The sequence below is a fragment of the Heptranchias perlo genome, unplaced genomic scaffold, assembly GCF_035084215.1.
Source record: "Heptranchias perlo isolate sHepPer1 unplaced genomic scaffold, sHepPer1.hap1 HAP1_SCAFFOLD_125, whole genome shotgun sequence".
Taxonomy (NCBI): Eukaryota; Metazoa; Chordata; class Chondrichthyes; order Hexanchiformes; family Hexanchidae; genus Heptranchias; species Heptranchias perlo.
This window is the reverse complement of record NW_027138483.1, coordinates 1,264,234-1,280,903: the sequence shown is the minus strand read 5'-3', so window position 1 is coordinate 1,280,903 and position 16,670 is coordinate 1,264,234.

Below are 16,670 nucleotides of genomic sequence, written 5' to 3'. Positions count from 1 at the left end.
CAGCAAATGAACATATTTCAGCGAGCGAGAAGTTTTTTCTTTAATAGCGTCAGATTTTATCTTAAAATACAAGAACTTTTCGTGGTTCTTGTCAATTTTTGTTGGTTTTCATCTAATGAACTTATTTCAGTCAGCTCGATCTTTCTTCTTCAAAGCAAAAAGATTTTATCTTCAAATACAAGAATTTTTCGTGGTTTTGTTGGTTTTCAGCAAATGAACATATTTCAGCGAGCTGGAAGCATTTTTCTTTAATAGCGTCTGATTTTATCTTAAAATACAAGAACTTTTCGTGGTTCTTGTCAATTTTTGTTGGTATTCATCTAATGAACTTATTTCAGTCAGCTGCATCTTTCTTCTTTAATGCAAAAAGATTTTATCTTCAAATGCAAGAACCTTTCGTGGTTTTGTTGGTTTTCAGCAAATGAACATATTTCAGCGAGCTCGAAGTTTTTTCTTTAATAGCGTCAGATTTTATCTTAAAATACAAGAACATTTCGTGGTTCTTGTCAATTTTTGTTGGTTTTGATCTGATGAACTTATTTCAGTCAGCCAGATCTTTCTTCTTTAATACAAAAAGATTTTATCTTCAAATGCAAGAACTTTTCGTGGTTTTGTTGGTTTTCAGCAAATGAACATATTTCAGCGAGCTCGAAGTTTTTTCTTTAATAGCGTCAGATTTTATCTTAAAATACAAGAACATTTCGTGGTTCTTGTCAATTTTTGTTCATTTTCATCTAATGAACTTATTTCAGTCAGCCAGATCTTTCTTCTTCAAAGCAAAAAGATTTTATCTTCAAATACAAGATCTTTTCGTGTTTTTTTTGGTTTTCAGCAAATGAGCATATTTCAGCGAGTGAGAAGTTTTTTCTTTAATAGCGGAAGGTTTTATCATAAAATACAAGAACTTTTCGTGGTTCTTGTCAATTTTTGTTGGTTTTCATCGAATGAACTTATTTCAGTCAGCTCGATCTTTCTTCTTCAAAGCTAAAGATTTTATCTTCAAATGCAATAACTTTTCGTGGTTTTGTTGGTTTTCAGCAAATGAACATATTTCAGTGAGCTGGAAGTTTTTTCTTTATTACCGTCAGATTTTATCTTAAAATACAAGAACTTTTCGTGTTTTTTTTGGTTTTCAGCAAATGAACATATTTCATCGAGCGAGAAGTTTTTTCTTTAATTGCGTCAGATTTTATCTTAAAATACAAGAACTTTTCGTGGTTCTTGTCAATTTTTTTTGGTTTTCATCGAATGAACTTATTTCAGTCAGCCAGATCTTTCTTCTTCAATGCAAAAAGATTTTATCTTCAAATGCAAGAACTTTTCGTGGTTTTGTTGGTTTTCAGCAAATGAACATATTTCAGCGAGCTGGAAGTTTTTTCTTTATTAACGTCAGATTTTATCTTAAAATACAAGAACTTTTCGTAGTTCTTGTCAATTTTTGTTGGTTTTCATCTGATGAACTTATTTCAGTCAGCCAGATCTTTCTTCTTTAATGCAAAAAGATTTTATCTTCAAATGCAAGAACTTTTCGTGGTTTTGTTGGTTTTCAGCAATTGAACATATTTCAGCGAGCTGGAAGTTTTTTCTTTAATAGCGTCAGATTTTATCTTAAAATACAAGAACTTTTCGTGGTTCTTGTCAATTTTTGTTGATTTTCATCTGATGAACTTATTTCAGTCAGCTCGATCTTTCTTCTTCAAAGCAAAAAGATTTTATCTTCAAATACAAGAACATTTCGTGGTTTTGTTGGTTTTCAGCAAATGAACATATTTCAGCGATCTGGAAGTTTTTTCTTTAATAGCGTCAGATTTTATCTTAAAATACAAGAACTTTTCGTGGTTCTTGTCAATTTTTGTTGATTTTCATCTGATGAACTTATTTCAGTCAGCTCGATCTTTCTTCTTCAAAGCAAAAAGATTTTATCTTCAAATACAAGAACATTTCGTGGTTTTGTTGGTTTTCAGCAAATGAACATATTTCAGCGAGCGAGCAGTTTTTTCTTTAATAGCGTCAGATTTCATCTTAAAATACAAGAACTTTTCGTGGTTCTTGTCAATTTTTGTTGGTTTTGATCTGATGAACTTATTTCAGTCAGCCACATCTTTCTTCTTTAATGCAAAAAGATTTTATCTTCAAATGCAAGAACTTTTTGTGGTTTTGTTGGTTTTCAGCAAATGAACATATTTCAGCGAGCTGGAAGTTTTTTCTTTAATCGCGTCAGATTTTATCTTAAAATACAAGAACATTTCGTGGTTCTTGTCAATTTTTGTTCGTTTTCATCTAATGAACTTATTTCAGTCAGCCAGATCTTTCTTCTTCAAAGCAAAAAGATTTTATCTTCAAATACAAGATCTTTTCGTGTTTTTTTTGGTTTTCAGCAAATGAATATATTTCAGCGAGTGAGAATTTTTTTCTTTTATAGCGTAAGGTTTTATCATAAAATACAAGAACTTTTCGTGGTTCTTGTCAATTTTTGTTGGTTTTCGTCTAAAGAACTTATTTCAGTCAGCCAGATCTTTCTTCTTCAATGCAAAAAGATTTATCTTCAAATGCAAGTCCTTTTTCGTGGTTTTGTTGGTTTTCAGCAATTGAACATATTTCAGCGAGCTGGAAGTTTTTTCTTTAATAACGGAAGGTTTTATCTTAAAATACAAGAACATTTCGTGGTTCTTGTCAATTTTTGTTGGTTTTCATCTCATGAATTTATTTCAGTCAGCCAGATCTTTCTTCTTTGATGCAAAAAGATTTTATCTTCAAATACAAGAACTTTTCGTGGTTTTGTTGGTTTTCAGCAAATGAACATATTTCAGCGAGCGAGAAGTTTTTTCTTTGATAGCGTCAGATTTTATCTTAAAATACAAGAACATTTCGTGGTTCTTGTCAATTTTTGTTGGTTTTCATCTAATGAACTTATTTCAGTCAGCTCGATCTTTCTTCTTCAAAGCAAAAAGATTTTATCTTCAAATACAAGAACTTTTCGTGGTTTTGTTGGTTTTCAGCAAATGAACATATTTCAGCGAGCGAGCAGTTTTTTCTTTAATAGCGTCAGATTTCATCTTAAAATACAAGAACTTTTCGTGGTTCTTGTCAATTTTTGTTGGTTTTGATCTGATGAACTTATTTCAGTCAGCCAGATCTTTCTTCTTTAATGCAAAAAGATTTTATCTTCAAATGCAAGAACTTTTCGTGGTTTTGTTGGTTTTCAGCAAATGAACATATTTCAGCGAGCGAGAAGTTTTTTCTTTAATAGCGTCAGATTTTATCTTAGAATACAAGAACATTTCGTGGTTCTTGTCAATTTTTGTTCGTTTTCATCTAATGAACTTATTTCAGTCAGCCAGATCTTTCTTCTTCAAAGCAAAAAGATTTTATCTTCAAATACAAGATCTTTTCGTGTTTTTTTTGGTTTTCAGCAAATGAGCATATTTCAGCGAGTGAGAAGTTTTTTCTTTAATAGCGTAAGGTTTTATCATAAAATACAAGAACTTTTCGTGGTTCTTGTCAATTTTTGTTGGTTTTCATCGAATGAACTTATTTCAGTCAGCTCGATCTTTCTTATTCAAAGCAAAAAGATTTTATCTTCAAATACAAGAACTTTTCGTGGTTTTGTTGGTTTTCAGCAAATGAACATATTTCAGCGAGCCAGAAGTTTTTTCTTTAATAGCGTCAGATTTTATCTTAAAATACAAGAACATATCGTGGTTCTTGTCAATTTTTGTTGGTTTTCCTCCAATGAACTTATTTCAGTCAGCTACATCTATCTTCTTCAAAGCAAAAAGATTTTATCTTCAAACACAAGAACTTTTCGTGGTTTTGTTGGTTTTCAGCAAATGAACATATTTCAGCGAGCCAGAAGTTTTTTCTTTAATAGCGTCAGATTTCATCTTAAAATACAAGAACTTTTCGTGGTTCTTGTCAATTTTTGTTGGTTTTCATCTAATGAACTTATTTCAGTCAGCTCGATCTTTCTTCTTCAAAGCAAAAAGATTTTATCTTCAAATACAAGAACTTTTTGTGTTTTTTTTGGTTTTCAGCAAATGATCATATTTCAGCGAGCCAGAAGTTTTTTCTTTAATAGCGTCAGATTTTATCTTAAAATACAAGAACATTTCGTGGTTCTTGTCAATTTTTGTTGGTTTTCATCTCATGAACTTATTTCAGTCAGACAGATCTTTCTTCTTTAATGCAAAAAGATTTCATCTTCAAATGCAAGAACTTTTCGTGGTTTTGTTGGTTTTCAGCAAATGAACATATTTCAGCGAGCTGGAAGTTTTTTCTTTAACAGCGTCAGATTTTATCTTAAAATACAAGAACATTTCGTGGTTCTTGTCAATTTTTGTTGGTTTTCATCTCATGAACTTATTTCAGTCATCAAGATCTTTCTTCTTCAAAGCAAAAAGATTTTATCTTCAAATACAAGAACTTTTCGTGGTTTTGTTGGTTTTGAGCAAATCAGCATATTTCAGCGAGTGAGAAGTTTTTTCTTTAATAGCGGAAGGTTTTATCATAAAATACAAGAACTTTTCGTGGTTCTTGTCAATTTTTGTTGGTTTTCATCTCATGAACTTATTTCAGTCAGCTCGATCTTACTTCTTCAAATCAAAAAGATTTTATCTTCAAATACAAGAACTTTTCGTGGTTTTGTTGGTTTTCAGCAAATGAACATATTTCAGCGAGCTGGAAGTTTTTTCTTTAATAGCGTCAGATTTTATCTTAAAATACAAGAACATTTCGTGGTTCTTGTCAATTTTTGTTGGTTTTCATCTGATGAACTTATTTCAGTCAGCTAGATCTTTCTTCTTCAAAGCAAAAAGATTTTATCTTCAAATGCAAGAACTTTTCGTGGTTTTGTTGGTTTTCAGCAAATGAACATATTTCAGCGAGCCAGAAGTTTTTTCTTTAATAGCGTCAGATTTTATCTTAAAATACAAGAACATTTCGTGGTTCTTGTCAATTTTTGTTGGTTTTCATCGAATGAACTTATTTCAGTCAGCCAGATCTTTCTTCTTTAATGCAAAAAGATTTCATCTTCAAATGCAAGAACTTTTCGTGGTTTTGTTGGTTTTCAGCAAATGAACATATTTCAGCGAGCTGGAAGTTTTTTCTTTAATAGCGTCAGATTTTATCTTAAAATGCAAGAGCATTTCGTGGTTCTTGTCAATTTTTGTTGGTTTTCATCTCATGAAGTTATTTCAGTCAGCCAGATCTTTCTTCTTTAATGCAAAAAGATTTTATCTTCAAATACAAGAACTTTTCGTGGTTTTGTTGGTTTTCAGCAAATGAACATATTTCAGCGAGCGAGAAGTTTTTTCTTTGATAGCGTCAGATTTTATCTTAAAATACAAGAACATTTCGTGGTTCTTGTCAATTTTTGTTGGTTTTCATCTAATGAACTTATTTCAGTCAGCTCGATCTTTCTTCTTCAAAGCAAAAAGATTTTATCTTCAAATACAAGAACTTTTTGTGTTTTTTTTGGTTTTCAGCAAATGATCATATTTCAGCGAGTGAGAAGTTTTTTATTTAATAGCGTAAGGTTTTATCATAAAATACAAGAACTTTTCGTTGTTCTTGTCAATTTTTGTTGGTTTTCATCTCATGAAGTTATTTCAGTCAGCCAGATCTTTCTTCTTTCATGCAAAAAGATTTTATCTTCAAATACAAGAACTTTTCGTGGTTTTGTTGGTTTTCAGCAAATGAACATATTTCAGCGAGCCAGAAGTTTTTTCTTTAATAGCGTCAGATTTTATCTTAAAATACAAGAACATTTCGTGGTTCTTGTCAATTTTTGTTGGTTTTCATCTAATGAACTTATTTCAGTCAGACAGATCTTTCTTCTTTAATGCAAAAAGATTTCATCTTCAAATGCAAGAACTTTTCGTGGTTTTGTTGGTTTTCAGCAAATGAACATATTTCAGCGAGCTGGAAGTTTTTTCTTTAACAGCGTCAGATTTTATCTTAAAATACAAGAACATTTCGTGGTTCTTGTCAATTTTTGTTGGTTTTCATCTCATGAACTTATTTCAGTCAGCCAGATCTTTCTTCAAAGCAAAAAGATTTTATCTTGAAATCCAAGAACTTTTCGTGGTTTTGTTGGTTTTGAGCAAATCAGCATATTTCAGCGAGTGAGAAGTTTTTTCTTCAATAGCGTAAGGTTTTATCATAAAATACAAGAACTTTTCGTGGTTCTTGTCAATTTTTGTTGGTTTTCATCTCATGAACTTATTTCAGTCAGCTCGATCTTACTTCTTCAAATCAAAAAGATTTTATCTTCAAATACAAGAACTTTTCGTGGTTTTGTTGGTTTTCAGCAAATGAACATATTTCAGCGAGCTGGAAGTTTTTTCTTTAATAGCGTCAGATTTTATCTTAAAATACAAGAACATTTCGTGGTTCTTGTCAATTTTTGTTGGTTTTCATCTGATGAACTTATTTCAGTCAGCTCGATCTTTCTTCTTCAAAGCAAAAAGATTTTATCTTCAAATACAAGAACTTTTCGTGGTTTTGTTGGTTTTCAGCAAATGAACATATTTCAGCGAGCGAGAAGTTTTTTCTTTAATAGCGTCAGATTTTATCTTAGAATACAAGAACATTTCGTGGTTCTTGTCAATTTTTGTTGGTTGTCATCGAATGAACTTACTTCAGTCAGCTCGATCTTTCTTCTTCAAAGCAAAAAGATTTTATCTTCAAATACAAGAACTTTTCGTGGTTTTGTTGGTTTTCAGCAAATGAACATATTTCAGCGAGTGAGAAGTTTTTTCTTTAATAGCGGAAGGTTTTATCATAAAATACAAGAACTTTTCGTGGTTCTTGTCAATTTTTGTTGGTTTTCATCGAATGAACTTATTTCAGTCAGCTAGATCTTTCTTCTTCAAAGCAAAAGATTTTATCTTCAATTACGAGAAGTTTTCGTGGATTTGTTGGTTTTCAGCAAATGAACATATTTCAGCGATCTGGAAGTTTTTTCTTAAATAGCGTCAGATTTTATCTTGAAATACAAGAACATTTCGTAGTTCTTGTCAATTTTTGTTGGTTTTCATCGAATGAACTTATTTCAGTCAGCAAGATCTTTCTTCTTTAATGCAAAAAGATTTTATCTTCAAATGCAAGAACTTTTCGTGGTTTTGTTGGTTTTCAGCAAATGAACATATTTCAGCGAGCCAGAAGTTTTTTCTTTAATAGCGTCAGATTTTATCTTAAAATACAAGAACATTTCGTGGTTCTTGTCAATTTTTGTTGGTTTTCATCTAATGAACTTATTTCAGTCAGCCAGATCTTTCTTCTTTAATGCAAAAAGATTTTATCTTCAAATACAAGAACTTTTCGTGGTTTTGTTGGTTTTCAGCAAATGAACATATTTCAGCGAGCGAGAAGTTTTTTCTTTGATCGCGTCAGATTTTATCTTAAAATACAAGAACTTTTCGTGGTTCTTGTCAATTTTTGTTGGTTTTCATCTCATGAAGTTATTTCAGTCAGCCAGATCTTTCTTCTTTAATGCAAAAAGATTTTATCTTCAAATACAAGAACTTTTCGTGGTTTTGTTGGTTTTCAGCAAATGAACATATTTCAGCGAGCGAGAAGTTTTTTCTTTGATAGCGTCAGATTTTATCTTAAAATACAAGAACTTTTCGTGGTTTTTGTCAATTTTTGTTGGTTTTCATCGAATGAACTTATTTCAGTCAGCTAGATCTTTCATCTTCAAAGCAAAAGATTTTATCTTCAAATACAAGAACTTTTTGTGGTTTTTTTGGTTTTCAGCAAATGATCATATTTCAGCGAGTGAGAAGTTTTTTATTTAATAGCGTAAGGTTTCATCATAAAATACAAGAACTTTTCGTTGTTCTTGTCAATTTTTGTTGGTTTTCATCTAATGAAGTTATTTCAGTCAGCCAGATCTTTCTTCTTTAATGCAAAAAGATTTTATCTTCAAATACAAGAACTTTTCGTGGTTTTGTTGGTTTTCAGCAAATGAACATATTTCAGCGAGCCAGAAGTTTTTTCTTCAATAGCGTCAGATTTTATCTTAAAATACAAGAACATTTCGTGGTTCTTGTCAATTTTTGTTGGTTTTCATCTGATGAACTTATTTCAGTCAGACAGATCTTTCTTCTTTAATGCAAAAAGATTTCATCTTCAAATGCAAGAACTTTTCGTGGTTTTGTTGGTTTTCAGCAAATGAACATATTTCAGCGAGCTGGAAGTTTTTTCTTTAACAGCGTCAGATTTTATCTTAAAATACAAGAACATTTCGTGGTTCTTGTCAATTTTTGTTGGTTTTCATCTCATGAACTTATTTCAGTCAGCCAGATCTTTCTTCTTCAAAGCAAAAAGATTTTATCTTCAAATACAAGAACTTTTTGTGGTTTTGTTGGTTTTGAGCAAATCAGCATATTTCAGCGAGTGAGAAGTTTTTTCTTTAATAGCGTAAGGTTTTATCATAAAATACAAGAACTTTTCGTGGTTCTTGTCAATTTTTGTTGGTTTTCATCTCATGAACTTATTTCAGTCAGCTCGATCTTACTTCTTCAAATCAAAAAGATTTTATCTTCAAATACAAGAACTTTTCGTGGTTTTGTTGGTTTTCAGCAAATGAACATATTTCAGCGAGCTGGAAGTTTTTTCTTTAATAGCGTCAGATTTTATCTTAAAATACAAGAACATTTCGTGGTTCTTGTCAATTTTTGTTGGTTTTCATCCAATGAACTTATTTCAGTCAGCTCGATCTTTCTTCTTCAAAGCAAAAAGATTTTATCTTCAAATACAAGAACTTTTCGTGGTTTTGTTGGTTTTCAGCAAATGAACATATTTCAGCGAGCTGGAAGTTTTTTCTTTTATCGCGTCAGATTTTATCTTAAAATACAAGACCTTTTCGTGGTTCTTGTCAATTTTTGTTGGTTTTCATCTGATGAACTTATTTCAGTCAGCTGGATCTTTCTTCTTCAAAGGAAAAAGATTTTATCTTCAAATACAAGAACTTTTCGTGGTTTTGTTGGTTTTCAGCAAATGAACATATTTCAGCGAGCGAGAAGTTTTTTCTTTAATAGCGTCAGATTTTATCTTAGAATACAAGAACATTTCGTGGTTCTTGTCAATTTTTGTTGGTTGTCATCGAATGAACTTACTTCAGTCAGCTCGATCTTTCTTCTTCAAAGCAAAAAGATTTTATCTTCAAATACAAGAACATTTCGTGGTTTTTTTGGTTTTCAGCAAATGAGCATATTTCAGCGAGTGAGAAGTTTTTTCTTTAATAGCGGAAGGTTTTATCATAAAATACAAGAACTTTTCGTGGTTCTTGTCAATTTTTGTTGGTTTTCATCGAATGAACTTATTTCAGTCAGCTAGATCTTTCTTCTTCAAAGCAAAAGATTTTATCTTCAATTACAGGAAGTTTTCGTGGATTTGTTGGTTTTCAGCAAATGAACATATTTCAGCGAGCCAGAAGTTTTTTCTTTAATAGCGTCAGATTTTATCTTAAAATACAAGAACATTTCGTGGTTCTTGTCAATTTTTGTTGGTTTTCATCTAATGAACTTATTTCAGTCAGCCAGATCTTTCTTCTTTAATGCAAAAAGATTTCATCTTCAAATGCAAGAACTTTTCGTGGTTTTGTTGGTTTTCAGCAAATGAACATATTTCAGCGAGCTGGAAGTTTTTTCTTTCATAGCGTCAGATTTTATCTTAAAATACAAGAACTTTTCGTGGTTCTTGTCAATTTTTGTTGGTTTTCATCTCATGAATTTATTTCAGTCAGCCAGATCTTTCTTCTTTGATGCAAAAAGATTTCATCTTCAAATGCAAGAACTTTTCGTGGTTTTGTTGGTTTTCAGCAAATGAACATATTTCAGCGAGCTGGAAGTTTTTTCTTTAACAGCGTCAGATTTTATCTTAAAATACAAGAACATTTCGTGGTTCTTGTCAATTTTTGTTGGTTTTCATCTCATGAACTTATTTCAGTCAGCCAGATCTTTCTTCAAAGCAAAAAGATTTTATCTTGAAATCCAAGAACTTTTCGTGGTTTTGTTGGTTTTGAGCAAATCAGCATATTTCAGCGAGTGAGAAGTTTTTTCTTCAATAGCGTAAGGTTTTATCATAAAATACAAGAACTTTTCGTGGTTCTTGTCAATTTTTGTTGGTTTTCATCTCATGAACTTATTTCAGTCAGCTCGATCTTACTTCTTCAAATCAAAAAGATTTTATCTTCAAATACAAGAACTTTTCGTGGTTTTGTTGGTTTTCAGCAAATGAACATATTTCAGCGAGCTGGAAGTTTTTTCTTTAATAGCGTCAGATTTTATCTTAAAATACAAGAACATTTCGTGGTTCTTGTCAATTTTTGTTGGTTTTCATCTGATGAACTTATTTCAGTCAGCTCGATCTTTCTTCTTCAAAGCAAAAAGATTTTATCTTCAAATACAAGAACTTTTCGTGGTTTTGTTGGTTTTCAGCAAATGAACATATTTCAGCGAGCGAGAAGTTTTTTCTTTAATAGCGTCAGATTTTATCTTAGAATACAAGAACATTTCGTGGTTCTTGTCAATTTTTGTTGGTTGTCATCGAATGAACTTACTTCAGTCAGCTCGATCTTTCTTCTTCAAAGCAAAAAGATTTTATCTTCAAATACAAGAACTTTTCGTGGTTTTGTTGGTTTTCAGCAAATGAACATATTTCAGCGAGTGAGAAGTTTTTTCTTTAATAGCGGAAGGTTTTATCATAAAATACAAGAACTTTTCGTGGTTCTTGTCAATTTTTGTTGGTTTTCATCGAATGAACTTATTTCAGTCAGCTAGATCTTTCTTCTTCAAAGCAAAAGATTTTATCTTCAATTACGAGAAGTTTTCGTGGATTTGTTGGTTTTCAGCAAATGAACATATTTCAGCGATCTGGAAGTTTTTTCTTAAATAGCGTCAGATTTTATCTTGAAATACAAGAACATTTCGTAGTTCTTGTCAATTTTTGTTGGTTTTCATCGAATGAACTTATTTCAGTCAGCAAGATCTTTCTTCTTTAATGCAAAAAGATTTTATCTTCAAATGCAAGAACTTTTCGTGGTTTTGTTGGTTTTCAGCAAATGAACATATTTCAGCGAGCCAGAAGTTTTTTCTTTAATAGCGTCAGATTTTATCTTAAAATACAAGAACATTTCGTGGTTCTTGTCAATTTTTGTTGGTTTTCATCTAATGAACTTATTTCAGTCAGCCAGATCTTTCTTCTTTAATGCAAAAAGATTTTATCTTCAAATACAAGAACTTTTCGTGGTTTTGTTGGTTTTCAGCAAATGAACATATTTCAGCGAGCGAGAAGTTTTTTCTTTGATCGCGTCAGATTTTATCTTAAAATACAAGAACTTTTCGTGGTTCTTGTCAATTTTTGTTGGTTTTCATCTCATGAAGTTATTTCAGTCAGCCAGATCTTTCTTCTTTAATGCAAAAAGATTTTATCTTCAAATACAAGAACTTTTCGTGGTTTTGTTGGTTTTCAGCAAATGAACATATTTCAGCGAGCGAGAAGTTTTTTCTTTGATAGCGTCAGATTTTATCTTAAAATACAAGAACTTTTCGTGGTTTTTGTCAATTTTTGTTGGTTTTCATCGAATGAACTTATTTCAGTCAGCTAGATCTTTCATCTTCAAAGCAAAAGATTTTATCTTCAAATACAAGAACTTTTTGTGGTTTTTTTGGTTTTCAGCAAATGATCATATTTCAGCGAGTGAGAAGTTTTTTATTTAATAGCGTAAGGTTTCATCATAAAATACAAGAACTTTTCGTTGTTCTTGTCAATTTTTGTTGGTTTTCATCTAATGAAGTTATTTCAGTCAGCCAGATCTTTCTTCTTTAATGCAAAAAGATTTTATCTTCAAATACAAGAACTTTTCGTGGTTTTGTTGGTTTTCAGCAAATGAACATATTTCAGCGAGCCAGAAGTTTTTTCTTCAATAGCGTCAGATTTTATCTTAAAATACAAGAACATTTCGTGGTTCTTGTCAATTTTTGTTGGTTTTCATCTGATGAACTTATTTCAGTCAGACAGATCTTTCTTCTTTAATGCAAAAAGATTTCATCTTCAAATGCAAGAACTTTTCGTGGTTTTGTTGGTTTTCAGCAAATGAACATATTTCAGCGAGCTGGAAGTTTTTTCTTTAACAGCGTCAGATTTTATCTTAAAATACAAGAACATTTCGTGGTTCTTGTCAATTTTTGTTGGTTTTCATCTCATGAACTTATTTCAGTCAGCCAGATCTTTCTTCTTCAAAGCAAAAAGATTTTATCTTCAAATACAAGAACTTTTTGTGGTTTTGTTGGTTTTGAGCAAATCAGCATATTTCAGCGAGTGAGAAGTTTTTTCTTTAATAGCGTAAGGTTTTATCATAAAATACAAGAACTTTTCGTGGTTCTTGTCAATTTTTGTTGGTTTTCATCTCATGAACTTATTTCAGTCAGCTCGATCTTACTTCTTCAAATCAAAAAGATTTTATCTTCAAATACAAGAACTTTTCGTGGTTTTGTTGGTTTTCAGCAAATGAACATATTTCAGCGAGCTGGAAGTTTTTTCTTTAATAGCGTCAGATTTTATCTTAAAATACAAGAACATTTCGTGGTTCTTGTCAATTTTTGTTGGTTTTCATCCAATGAACTTATTTCAGTCAGCTCGATCTTTCTTCTTCAAAGCAAAAAGATTTTATCTTCAAATACAAGAACTTTTCGTGGTTTTGTTGGTTTTCAGCAAATGAACATATTTCAGCGAGCTGGAAGTTTTTTCTTTTATCGCGTCAGATTTTATCTTAAAATACAAGACCTTTTCGTGGTTCTTGTCAATTTTTGTTGGTTTTCATCTGATGAACTTATTTCAGTCAGCTGGATCTTTCTTCTTCAAAGGAAAAAGATTTTATCTTCAAATACAAGAACTTTTCGTGGTTTTGTTGGTTTTCAGCAAATGAACATATTTCAGCGAGCGAGAAGTTTTTTCTTTAATAGCGTCAGATTTTATCTTAGAATACAAGAACATTTCGTGGTTCTTGTCAATTTTTGTTGGTTGTCATCGAATGAACTTACTTCAGTCAGCTCGATCTTTCTTCTTCAAAGCAAAAAGATTTTATCTTCAAATACAAGAACATTTCGTGGTTTTTTTGGTTTTCAGCAAATGAGCATATTTCAGCGAGTGAGAAGTTTTTTCTTTAATAGCGGAAGGTTTTATCATAAAATACAAGAACTTTTCGTGGTTCTTGTCAATTTTTGTTGGTTTTCATCGAATGAACTTATTTCAGTCAGCTAGATCTTTCTTCTTCAAAGCAAAAGATTTTATCTTCAATTACAAGAAGTTTTCGTGGATTTGTTGGTTTTCAGCAAATGAACATATTTCAGCGAGCCAGAAGTTTTTTCTTTAATAGCGTCAGATTTTATCTTAAAATACAAGAACATTTCGTGGTTCTTGTCAATTTTTGTTGGTTTTCATCTAATGAACTTATTTCAGTCAGCCAGATCTTTCTTCTTTAATGCAAAAAGATTTCATCTTCAAATGCAAGAACTTTTCGTGGTTTTGTTGGTTTTCAGCAAATGAACATATTTCAGCGAGCTGGAAGTTTTTTCTTTCATAGCGTCAGATTTTATCTTAAAATACAAGAACTTTTCGTGGTTCTTGTCAATTTTTGTTGGTTTTCATCTCATGAATTTATTTCAGTCAGCCAGATCTTTCTTCTTTGATGCAAAAAGATTTTATCTTCAAATACAAGAACTTTTCGTGGTTTTGTTGGTTTTCAGCAAATGAACATATTTCAGCGAGCGAGAAGTTTTTTCTTTGATAGCGTCAGATTTTATCTTAAAATACAAGAACATTTCGTGGTTCTTGTCAATTTTTGTTGGTTTTCATCTCATGAATTTATTTCAGTCAGCCAGATCTTTCTTCTTTGATGCAAAAAGATTTTTCTTCAAATACAAGAACTTTTCGTGGTTTTGTTGGTTTTCAGCAAATGAACATATTTCAGCGAGCGAGAAGTTTTTTCTTTGATAGCGTCAGATTTTATCTTAAAATACAAGAACATTTCGTGGTTCTTGTCAATTTTTGTTGGTTTTCATCTCATGAATTTATTTCAGTCAGCCAGATCTTTCTTCTTTGATGCAAAAAGATTTTATCTTCAAATACAAGAACTTTTCGTGGTTTTGTTGGTTTTCAGCAAATGAACATATTTCAGCGAGCGAGAAGTTTTTTCTTTGATAGCGTCAGATTTTATCTTAAAATACAAGAACATTTCGTGGTTCTTCTCAATTTTTGTTGGTTTTCATCTCATGAACTTATTTCAGTCAGCCAGATCTTTCTTCTTCAAAGCAAAAAGATTTTATCTTCAAATACAAGAACTTTTCGTGGTTTTGTTGGTTTTGAGCAAATCAGCATATTTCAGTGAGTGAGAAGTTTTTTCTTTAATAGCGTAAGGTTTTATCATAAAATACAAGAACTTTTCGTGGTTCTTGTCAATTTTTGTTGGTTTTCATCTAATGAACTTATTTCAGTCAGCTCGATCTTACTTCTTCAAATCAAAAAGATTTTATCTTCAAATACAAGAACTTTTCGTGGTTTTGTTGGTTTTCAGCAAATGAACATATTTCAGCGAGTTGGAAGTTTTTTCTTTAATAGCGTCAGATTTTATCTTAAAATACAAGAACATTTCGTGGTTCTTGTCAATTTTTGTTGGTTTTCATCCAATGAACTTATTTCAGTCAGCTCGATCTTTCTTCTTCAAAGCAAAAAGATTTTATCTTCAAATACAAGAACTTTTCGTGGTTTTGTTGGTTTTCAGCAAATGAACATATTTCAGCGAGCTGGAAGTTTTTTCTTTTATCGCGTCAGATTTTATCTTAAAATACAAGACCTTTTCGTGGTTCTTGTCAATTTTTGTTGGTTTTCATCTGATGAACTTATTTCAGTCAGCTGGATCTTTCTTCTTCAAAGCAAAAAGATTTTATCTTCAAATACAAGAACTTTTCGTGGTTTTGTTGGTTTTCAGCAAATGAACATATTTCAGCGAGCGAGAAGTTTTTTCTTTAATAGCGTCAGATTTTATCTTAGAATACAAGAACATTTCGTGGTTCTTGTCAATTTTTGTTGGTTGTCATCGAATGAACTTACTTCAGTCAGCTCGATCTTTCTTCTTCAAAGCAAAAAGATTTTATCTTCAAATACAAGAACTTTTCGTGGTTTTTTTGGTTTTCAGCAAATGAGCATATTTCAGCGAGTGAGAAGTTTTTTCTTTAATAGCGGAAGGTTTTATCATAAAATACAAGAACTTTTCGTGGTTCTTGTCAATTTTTGTTGGTTTTCATCGAATGAACTTATTTCAGTCAGCTCGATCTTTCTTCTTCAAAGCAAAAGATTTTATCTTCAATTACAAGAAGTTTTCGTGGATTTGTTGGTTTTCAGCAAATGAACATATTTCAGCGAGCCAGAAGTTTTTTCTTTAATAGCGTCAGATTTTATCTTAAAATACAAGAACATTTCGTGGTTCTTGTCAATTTTTGTTGGTTTTCATCGAATGAACTTATTTCAGTCAGCCAGATCTTTCTTCTTTAATGCAAAAAGATTTCATCTTGAAATGCAAGAACTTTTCGTGGTTTTGTTGGTTTTCAGCAAATGAACATATTTCAGCGAGCTGGAAGTTTTTTCTTTAACAGCGTCAGATTTTATCTTAAAATACAAGAACATTTCGTGGTTCTTGTCAATTTTTGTTGGTTTTCATCTCATGAACTTATTTCAGTCAGCCAGATCTTTCTTCTTCAAAGCAAAAAGATTTTATCTTCAAATACAAGAACTTTTCGTGGTTTTGTTGGTTTTGAGCAAATCAGCATATTTCAGCGAGTGAGAAGTTTTTTCTTTAATAGCGTAAGGTTTTATCATAAAATACAAGAACTTTTCGTGGTTCTTGTCAATTTTTGTTGGTTTTCATCTCATGAACTTATTTCAGTCAGCTCGATCTTACTTCTTCAAATCAAAAAGATTTTATCTTCAAATACAAGAACTTTTCGTGGTTTTGTTGGTTTTCAGCAAATGAACATATTTCAGCGAGTTGGAAGTTTTTTCTTTAATAGCGTCAGATTTTATCTTAAAATACAAGAACATTTCGTGGTTCTTGTCAATTTTTGTTGGTTTTCATCCAATGAACTTATTTCAGTCAGCTCGATCTTTCTTCTTCAAAGCAAAAAGATTTTATCTTCAAATACAAGAACTTTTCGTGGTTTTGTTGGTTTTCAGCAAATGAACATATTTCAGCGAGCTGGAAGTTTTTTCTTTTATCGCGTCAGATTTTATCTTAAAATACAAGACCTTTTCGTGGTTCTTGTCAATTTTTGTTGGTTTTCATCTGATAAACTTATTTCAGTCAGCTGGATCTTTCTTCTTCAAAGCAAAAAGATTTTATCTTCAAATACAAGAACTTTTCGTGGTTTTGTTGGTTTTCAGCAAATGAACATATTTCAGCGAGCGAGAAGTTTTTTCTTTAATAGCGTCAGATTTTATCTTAGAATACAAGAACATTTCGTGGTTCTTGTCAATTTTTGTTGGTTGTCATCGAATGAACTTATTTCAGTCAGCTAGATCTTTCTTCTTCAAAGCAAAAGATTTTATCTTCAATTACAAGAAGTTTTCGTGGATTTGTTGGTTTTCAGCAAATGAACATATTTCAGCGAGCT